General features: G+C 41.0%; 1 pseudogene; it reads right to left on the reverse strand.

Moving 5' to 3' along the window:
* Positions 1 to 7,120: 7,120 nt before the first annotated feature.
* LOC116081193 lies at positions 7,121 to 7,824 on the reverse strand (annotated as a pseudogene).
* Positions 7,825 to 9,970: the final 2,146 nt, after the last annotated feature.

Here is a 9,970-nt window from a genome sequence, read left to right on the forward strand (position 1 = left end):
CTGATTTGTTGAATGCTTCTTAAATACCTTCCCCTCAAAATTTCAAAATTAAGGTCTGTAGAGAAAGGTGCTTGCTAACAAGCCTAATGACCTGAGTTTCATCTTTAGAAGCTAGAGAATTTACACACACACACACACACACACACACACACACACACACACACACACACACATTTTTTTAGGAAAAAAATCAACTTTATTATATATGTTGGCTATATAACTATTTTCTAAAAATTTTAAAATTTAATTAAAATATAATTACATTATTTCATCCTTCTTACTCCTCCCTTCAAATCCTCCCATGTTCCTCTTTTCCAAGTCTATTTCCTCTTATTCCTTAATGATTATTATTACATATATGTGAAAATAGGTATATAAAAAAATCCTGTTCATTTTTTGTTGCTGTTTGTATATTTTTAGGGCTGACCATTTGGGATTAAATAACCATTCAGGAGGCTCCAACTTTATGAAAGAGTAGTTTCCCTTTCACAGTTGTCTTTAACTGCCTAGAGTTCTTCACCTAGGGGTAGGGACTTGTGTGATTTTCTCCATTCACACTGGCATGTCAACTCGGATTGTAATTGTTTAGGCCTTGTTTAGGCAAACATACTGTTGATATTTCATGGATGTACTCCCTGTCATTTCTAGTAGACACAGTCTCTCAAAAGGTATCCTGGTCTTCTGTCCCTTATAGTCTTACCCCCTGTCTTTGATGCTTTCTGAGTCTTAGGTGTAGGAATTGGGTTGTAGATAAACCAGTTAGGCTTTGTTAGCTCCAGGTCAGCTGTTCTCTGCATGTTGCCCAGTTGTGGATCTCTGTAATGGCCTCCTTGTACTGCATAAGGAACCTTCTTTGATGAGAGTTGAGAGCTTCACTTATCTGTGGGAATAAGGATAAGTATTTATATTGTAGTTAAGGATTATAATGGTTTAGGGAAGTGCAGTAGTATTTTCTCCTGAATTCAAAATTAATTATAATATAGGTTTGATCTGTAGTATACATTTAATTTTTATAATATTTAGTTTTAGAAATTATAGTTACATTATTTTCTCATTTTCTTTTTTCCCTTCAATTTCCCCCCATGCCTGCTTTCTTGATCTCTCAAATTCATGGCCTTTTTCTTGTTAATTGTTGCTTTACACACACACACACACACACACACACACCCACACACACACCACATACTCACACACACCACACACACACACACCACATACACACACACATACACACACATACACACATACCCCTGGATACATAAATACAATATCCCTAGTCCATATAATGTTAGCTGTGTGCTTATATTCTCAGGGCTGACCACTTAGTATTGAATAACTAACTGGGGGGGTCTTTTCCTTGGGGAAAACTATTTCTTCTACTGTCATCATTCCTTCTCGGCATACACAGTTCCCTGCAGTTCTTTGTCTAGGGTTGGGGTCCCATAAGCTTTCTCCCTTTCATGTTAGCATGTCCATTAATATCATCATTGTCCAGGTCTTGTTTGGGCAGCAGCCATGTTGATGAGATGTCATGGGTGAAGCCTCTGTCACTTTTAGGAGACACAGTACACTCCCCATTCCTCAGGCCCTAGAGTCCTTCTTCCCTCTCTTCTGTGATTATGCCTGAATCTTAGGTGCAGGAGTTGTATTGCTGATTTATCAGTTGGGATGGGACTGACCACCTCAGGATCTCTTGTTCTCAGCATTGCCATTGTTTGTGGTTATCTGTAATGGTCTCTGCCTGCTGCAAACAGAAATTGACTTGATGAGAGATTGATTTGATGTGTATTTTAGACTGTGGTTGAATTGCACTTGATAACAAACAAGTCGGATTAAGTCTTATTTGTGATGTAAGGATGATTTTATTTCTCTATATAAAACCTTTGTGGTATATTGTGCTTCTTTGGTAGGGTAGAAAGGTTCCTGGCCTTTTTTAGAGGGTATTCCCATGGGAGGACATATGTAGATATTGCTAGGTTATCCTGAGAATTTGAGAAATCTAGCTTATCACTGAACATTTTAAGTAGAAAGCGGCAGCATCTCAGTAGAACTGAAAATTAAAATATGTGTACTAAAATACGCCACAGGAAAGCGAGGCTTAGAAAATATTGGAAATCTTCTAAAGCATCATTTCCTTCCACATTCTCACATTTAGACTTCTCACTATTGATTATGAAGTGCATTCTAATCTTTTTTTTTTTAAATTGAAAAATCCTTATTTATATACATTGATCTTTATACCAAGAAAGCTGATAGAGGAAGGCTGGCTTTCCAATCTTCCCGATCTTAATTGAGTTGTTTATGTACCATTTCAAGCCTGCTATCAATTAAGCAGCCAATCTGTGATATGTGAGTCCAGGAGGGAAATACAGTGATTTTTTGTGTCAACTCTGTTTGTGATAAGAAGTCATTGTATGAACAGCAGAGGCTGGAAAATAGAAATACTGTGATACTGGTGCCTATGGCAGGTGTGTAGACAGTCGTCTGCTGCATGATACCCCTTCGAGGCAGATCTTGCTGCACAGTCATGGTGTGGACCTCACCTGAGGTCATCAGATCACAGCTGACATGAGCTGAAAGGCCATGGAGACCAGAGCATCTCAGCTGGCTTCCTGAAGAGTGGGCATACCTTTAGAAAACACTTGTGCACACATCAGGGCATCTTAACTCGAAGATGGGTTTACCTTTAGATAACACTGGCTCCATAGCTCTACATAGATCAGGGAATCTCTGCCTGAAGATGCAATGTCCCTTAGATAACACTTGCTCCATATCTTCATTGACGCCAACATATCTCAGTCTGAAGATGGAAGCTCCTTAGATAATACTTTTTCTAGAACTCCATAGAGACCAGGGCATTTCAACGTGCATATAAAAAGTCCTTTAGGTTATATTTGCCCAGAACTTTGTGTAGCTTGATTTGCAATTTAACTTCTGCCTAGTCTTGCTTCTGTGTCTTCCACTGCAAATATTTTGCATCCCAAACTCCATTTCAGTGGCTGCCTCCAAGAGAACTGAGCTGTGTTAGCAGGAACTGATGAGCAAGCCCCTGTCTTCCACGCAGCACACGGAGAATAACCAGGAGCACTTGCATTTACATTTGGCTCACAATGATGATGAGTCCTCCAGCATCTCTCAAACTCTCACTGGGTCCTGCTGCAGCACTGGCAATCTAGAATCATCTTCAGCTCTGTAAACAGTAGAAACTGTGAGAAATCCAAAACGCTGCTGTCTTTGGAAAACAGGGGGAAACAAAAATGTTTAGTCCTTTTGGAAGAAACAAAACCCCTTCCCATACCCTATTTTGACAAGCCTCTTTGCATTTACCCTCTGTATTAGTGACACTAGAAGTTGTCACTAGTCAATATTAACCCTGACACACTTGCTCTCATCTCTCTGATTCTTCCTATATAATCAGCCTCCTAATTACCACATCCACTGGGGGGTGAAGTTATCATGCCTGTCAAGGTTCCTGTAGCTCAGACTAGAATAAGGGAGATGGTACTTAGAGGAAGGCATCATTAGGTGTTAGGATAACCAACCTAGTGTGGTCCCTAAGGGGAGTGGGCAGGCTCAGGAGGTGGTATAGCTTCTGCTAGTGTATATGAGGAGGCTGCTATCAACTGGGAGCCTACACGCCTTGCATACTTGCCATATGAAAGCTGTAATTACATGAGATAGATATTTTAGAAGGATTTTTTTTTCATACAGAAATTGACAAAAATTGTGTTTGTTATATCCAACATGATAGTTTCCCTTGTGAATATATAGGCACACATATATTGTGGAATGAATACTTTGTGCTGATTAACATGAACAATCCTACATTAGTTGAAGAAATTGAAGAGCACAGAGATTTAAGTGATTTGTCCAAAGTCATTTATAAATATGTCTGGTCAGATATGGGGAGGTAAGAACATTGTGCTCCGGAAGGCATTACTAGTTTTTTTAATAAGTACAATGTCCTTCTGTTTTATTAAAAGAGCCTTAAGTTTTCCCATGTTTCTTATGGTTTTGAACATGGTTTTTGATTGTGTTTTGTTCTAGTAGGTATACATAGATGAGTAAGTTTCCAAAACCTATGGATGTAAAGGGACATGGCTGGTGAGACTGCTTGGAAGTCTCTTTGAAAAGAGATGCCAATGTTTTCTTCCTTGTTTCTCTAGTCTTGATATCTGGAAACATGGATGTAATAGCCAGGGTGCTAGCAGTCACCTAGATCCTAAGAGAACTTCATCAGTGACACCCTACAATTGGATGAGAGAGGAGAGAGGAGAGCTTGATTCCAAGATGGTGGTGTCATCCATTGGTCCAGCTATGGGCTGCTTACCTCCAGTTTTTTTACCCATTAAGAGACATATACTCCTATCTCTTCTGAGATTTTGTTGCTCCCTTTTGGGCTTTTCTTCTGTGTAAGGACCTAGTCCTCATTAATAACAAACACTAGTCCATTGTGCCAGCAAACTTCTTTTTGTGGTTGGAATAAGATTTTAAAATGGAACTCTAGTATACATACATATGTATGCTTTTCATTGTGCTTAAATGATTATTAAGTTCTTCATTCCACTTTTGGAAGCATCTCAGGGTCTTCTGTTTAATCATTCAACTCTCAGTGTTTCATCACATACACAGTCACACTTTTAACCAACATCCCTTTGATTGACAAGCAGTAAGCCCATGACATTTAGAGTTGCTGTCAGGGATGAAAATCTTTAGTCTCTAGTTTCCTGTATTCTCATCAAAAAAAATGTCAGATTCCACCTCTTTGTATTTTAAAAGGCAGTGCAGCCTGCCTTTGTACTTCTTTCAGGAAAAACGAGAGGCTTATTCTCCAAGTGAGGGGAAGATTTTAACTCAACCAGAGTGAGTGATTTGATCTCTAACCCATGGCATTTTGTTCTAAGGACACCCTAGCTCACTGCCGCAATGAACGCTGCAGTGGAGCAAATAGAGCCAAGAGCTAGCATATCTCTGGAGTGTGTTTGCATCTGATTCGGATTACAATAAGCAATGTGGCCTGGCTGTGAAATGCTGTATTTTCACAATTGACAGACTGAGCAGCCTGCAGCAATCAGCAAAGGGCAGCTTATTTTGAGCGAAAACATCCATCAGACTATGATGAGCGAAGCGGAGCTGCAATCAGAGGCAGTCTCTTCCAAGAGTCCTTGATGAGGAATGGACTTTACATGTATCAGGTGGAGAAGGAATCACTGGTCATTTTTTTAAGGCTTCATTTTCATGCACGGACAACATTGGAAACATTTTTGAACACGAAAGGGCGAGATTCCACAGTCCTGTCATGAATTTGACTTTTCTGTCCTCATCAACTGGGAGACCTGAATGTTGGCAGGAATCTGTTGTCCTAAAAAGGCAAGATAATAAGCTCCTAAGAAAGTTCTAGCATTCATTGCAAATATCTTATGCAGATGTGGTGTTTTCAATGGCATTTGGATGGAAGAATTGTACTGATGTAACCACTAGAATGTAGATTTTTGAACTGGTTTCCAGCCTTATCTATATGAGGTCTACTCCATGCGCTTAAAAAAATTGAAACTTCTTAGTTCTGTGAGCCCTCCACTCAGATATATATCATGAAAGCTCTGTAAGTTCAAAGTTTGTGATTTGATGTATAGGAAGAGTAGTTCAAATATGAATCTTCAGTTTTCTTCTTTTGATGGTGTGTCCTGCTGTGGTTGTGAGATTTTTGGTTTTGATAAATGCTAGGCTATCTAGAAATTTTGCCTACTATGGCAGAAAGAGACTACAGTTACAAAATGGTCCCCATTTTCCTCCTTTAAGTTCTCTATTTTAGACCTACCAACTTCAAACTGTGGCACCTGACACTGGAGCATGATATTGGGCCTGGCAGGCTCTTATATTTGGCTTTACATTCCTTCCTATGGGGAGTTGTGGAGAAAAGCAAGATAAACCGGTGGGTTTATGGCATCTGAACTCTATTCAAAAGCATGGGCTTTCTCTCCTATTTCCTTCGGATAATTTTGGGATATGTCTCAACTCTTTGTGTTTGGCCAACGGCTTCTATTTAAGTCCATTAAAGCACCTCTTTGTGTGTTTTCTGAAAACAAAACAATTCTATCTGCCTGGCTCTTCAAACAAGAGAGTATTAACCATATGATTTACAAAGACCCTAGCTATAAAGAGAATAATATGACTATTACGCAAGATAAGATTTCAGCTGCATCATGCATGATCAATGATGTGATGCTGCACTGTACAACTGGTGGAGATCTGAGCCATATAGTCTAGAACTCAGGCAGAAGGCAGTGGAGGTTGCTGTTCTGAAGGTGGGTGGGTGTGGCTCTTCTTTTTGGATATTCTTCTTGTCCTTTGTTTAAATCACTCTCTTATAAATAATATTTTATTTCCATACATGATGAGGCATATTCTATAGTGACTGAACATTTCATACAAGCTTACAGAAGGAAGACACGTATTAAGTTAAAAGTATAAAGCAATTTGGAAGAACAGTAACCCAAACACTTTCCATGAGTCTCATGCTAAAGTCACTGTGAAAACTTCAGTCAAAATGAAAGGATCATCTAGTGCATGCTGAAAGCAGCTGGTGACAATCTGTATCAAGTCTCACTCCCAGGGGACTGACATGTGAAGACCACTCCAGCAGGTGAAGGGATGGCTGAGAAGAATCAGAGCATCATCATCCATTCAGGGCTCCAAACATCTTTTCCCACTATGGTATTTGTCAGTTTCTGCAGAGAGCAGCTTGAACATGCATGGACAGTCTCCATTCAGTCATGGATGGACACAGGCAGCAAACCTAGTGCTTTCCTGTTTCCCAGAATCAGGAGAGGGTTCTTACCTGGAACTGCCAAGGCACATGAGGTGAAAATTGAAGATTTTGAGATGAAGCCTGAAGTTTGGCAATCCATCTTCTGGTTTTCAAAGGCAGTATTTTTAAAGTTTCCAAGGTGTGGTGTAGTGTCTCCCCTCTTCTTGAAGACTTTATCTTCTGTCTCTAGTGTGCGTCAGAAAGCACTGTGCTCACACAGGCTCAACATTAGGTTGCTGGGGATTCACAGGAACTCTGGGATTCCAGGTAAGTATCCATGTCGCTGTGTGTTGCTGGAGCAGTCCATTTTTCCTAGAAGAGGAGGCACCTCTTGGCCTTGCATGGAGAGTGAGTAGGTCTCACAGGACTCAGAGGGCCCTGTTCTTGGTGACTTGGAGGAGATGGAGGGACAGGCTGCAGTGGTGAGTATGGAAGAGGTCCCAGCATGCTGTCTTGGAGGCTCCAGGTGGACCACGGAGCATAGGTGAGGCTGAAGGACTCCAGCCATCCGTGACTTGACCCTGAAATGAAGATGAGATATGTAGTATCGGGACCAGGCCAGCTGGAGAGTTCATTCATGACAACCCTGACGGAGAGGCATTTTGCAAGCCCTCGTTGTTTCTTACCAAAGCACTGAAGGGTCCCTGCTGGATGACTATGAGGCCCCGGGGCATGTTCAAGAGAGCAGACCCAAGTGGGCAGAAGGGCGAGAATTCAGGATGCTTTGGCCAAGTAGAGTCCTGGAGGCCCTCGGGGACCAGGAGGATGGTGTGTCCTGGGAGCGACAATTGCAGGATTGGTGTGGGCTGGGGCTCAAGGAGCAGGTCAAAGTCATCCAGTGGCAGTTGCAGGGCAGAGCCAGAGGCCAGAAAGATCACAGAGGTGAGGCAGTCGCTGGAAGGCTCTGTAGACCCTTCCAGGTCATGTTGAGCAGGCTGGTCTAGTTGGAATCGAGGGTGCCTGGCAGGATTTTGTCCAGGGTCAGTGCTGGTGCTGCAGGGCCTCGCTCCCACCATGTTGTGGTGAAATGGGTACTTGGTAGTTGGTGCCCAAAGAGGTGAGATGCAGGTGCTGGACCTGTGAGCTATCTTTCTTGTAGGCACAACTGTTTTCTGGCTGGCTTTTGCAAGAGACTTTGTGGTTTCTCTGGGAGTGAGCAGGTGTCCTCAGAAGGACTAGCTGAACAGGAGTATTAGTTGGGCATAGACTTGAATTCTTTTTTTTTTATTTCGTTTTCTTTTAATTTTGTCATATTCTTTAAAATTTATAAAATATTGTAACAATAAAATGAATGTTATAAAAGTTGTTTGGTTGGGCGCATGCCTTTAATTCCAACACTTGGGAGGCAGAGACAGGGAGATTTCTGAGTTTGAGGCCAGCCTGGTCTACAGAGTGAGTTCCAGGACAGCCAGGGCTACACAGAGAAACCCTGTCTCGAAAAACAAAAAACAAAAAACAACAACACCACCCAATATCAAACAAACAATATCATATTTGTTTAATATAAAGATAAAAAACAAAAATCAAATGAACAGTCCTATGTAGATGCTTGTCTACAGCAATACTGAAAATACATACGTTTTTCTCAATATAAATTTTAAATAACTCCAAACATATTAACTGTATATTTTAAAATAATACATAGCTATTAGTTTTTTTAAATGAACATAAATAAATAAAGTCCTTTTGTTTGTTTGTTTTGTTTTTATTAGAGCATAAAATCTTGGCTTTTACTGTGGTACAAGCCCCAAATAAGAACAATGTTTTAGACAATTGTTTTGCTGTTCTGAAGACGGGTGGGCGTGGCTCTCACTTTTGGATATTCTCCTTGTCCTTTGTTTAAGTCTTATATAGACTTAGCCAACTACTACATAAAGGCCCTGAAACACTCACTGGCTATGTGAAGATTCTATTCAGACACTCTTGCGATTAGTATTGACCTAGAGCCTAGGTTAGTTAGCAGACAAACTATAGCAGCTTCAGAGAAAAGCAGAAGTGACTAGGAAAAATAAAACCCAACTATGTATCTCGCTACACCATTACCATTTTATATAGTGTTTCCTTAGATTCACCCCTGGAATGGAGGGGTGGGGGGCATGGTAGTTATGAGGACCTGAGAAATTATAATGGTAAATGGCAATGGCCAGAGGTTGTAATATGAAGATAGGTGCTTGTGCTAAATGTATAAACGCTGCAGCAACCTGAGCCTTCCTTCCAGATGTTCTTAGACTCCTCCTTAAGGTCTAACAGGAAGTTGGGGGGACTGTCTCCACCAGCAATATCACCCCTTTTTCCTCATTAGATACAGGCAGCAGGCCTAAAGGACTTAAATGATCTCTGGGATTTCTCACAGATCCCTTTGCCTCTCTGGGTGACTATTACACAGCAACATAAGCAGCATAGGCCTGCAGCTCAAGCACAAATAATTCCAGAAGATTTCATTCCCTAGCCCTCATCCTCTGATTTATCTTGACTGACAGTAGCCAGGAAACCTCAAGCTGTTCATTTGGGTAGTGTAGCCCTGTGTACTTGGATGCAATGATTTTTTTTTTTTATCAAACCTCCTGTTATTTGCATTTATATGATAGCCTTCTTTTAATGCTCTTAAAGCAATTTCAGCTTCATAGCACTTGTGTGGATTGGATAAGAAGAAACACTTCATTTTGAGGTTGAGATAAAAGACATAAATTGTCAACAGTTCTCAACAGAATAGAATAGTGTAGAAGAGCAGAACGGGCAAGAGCGTGTGCTGTTTTCCCAGACCAGTTTCCTTAGACTGATTAGTGAAGCAGATAAGTACAACAGGTTCTCACATGGTTCAGATATTCAGGGGCCAGTGTTCTTTGACAGACCTCTGCCAGCTTGCTGACAGATACACAAATACCAGGTCCATGGTGTCCTTTCTTGCCCTCATCACAAGGCTGCAGGTTTGCTGAGCTCATCAGATTCTCAAAGGAGCAGGGCACCTCAAACCCTTATTTATTCAAGTAGAATTGGGATACTTGTCTGAACATTCTGGCCACACAACCAGAAAGCCCAATGCCAATAAGCTTTGAACAGGGCCCCAGCACTGAGTTCTGGACAGTAAAAGATTACAATTCTTGTGAACAAAGACATGTACTCCAGACCCCCGGTTTTAACCCTTCAGTTAAGTAGAGGAGC

The sequence above is a fragment of the Mastomys coucha genome, unplaced genomic scaffold (assembly GCF_008632895.1).
Source record: "Mastomys coucha isolate ucsf_1 unplaced genomic scaffold, UCSF_Mcou_1 pScaffold6, whole genome shotgun sequence".
In the NCBI taxonomy this organism is placed as follows: Eukaryota; Metazoa; Chordata; class Mammalia; order Rodentia; family Muridae; genus Mastomys; species Mastomys coucha.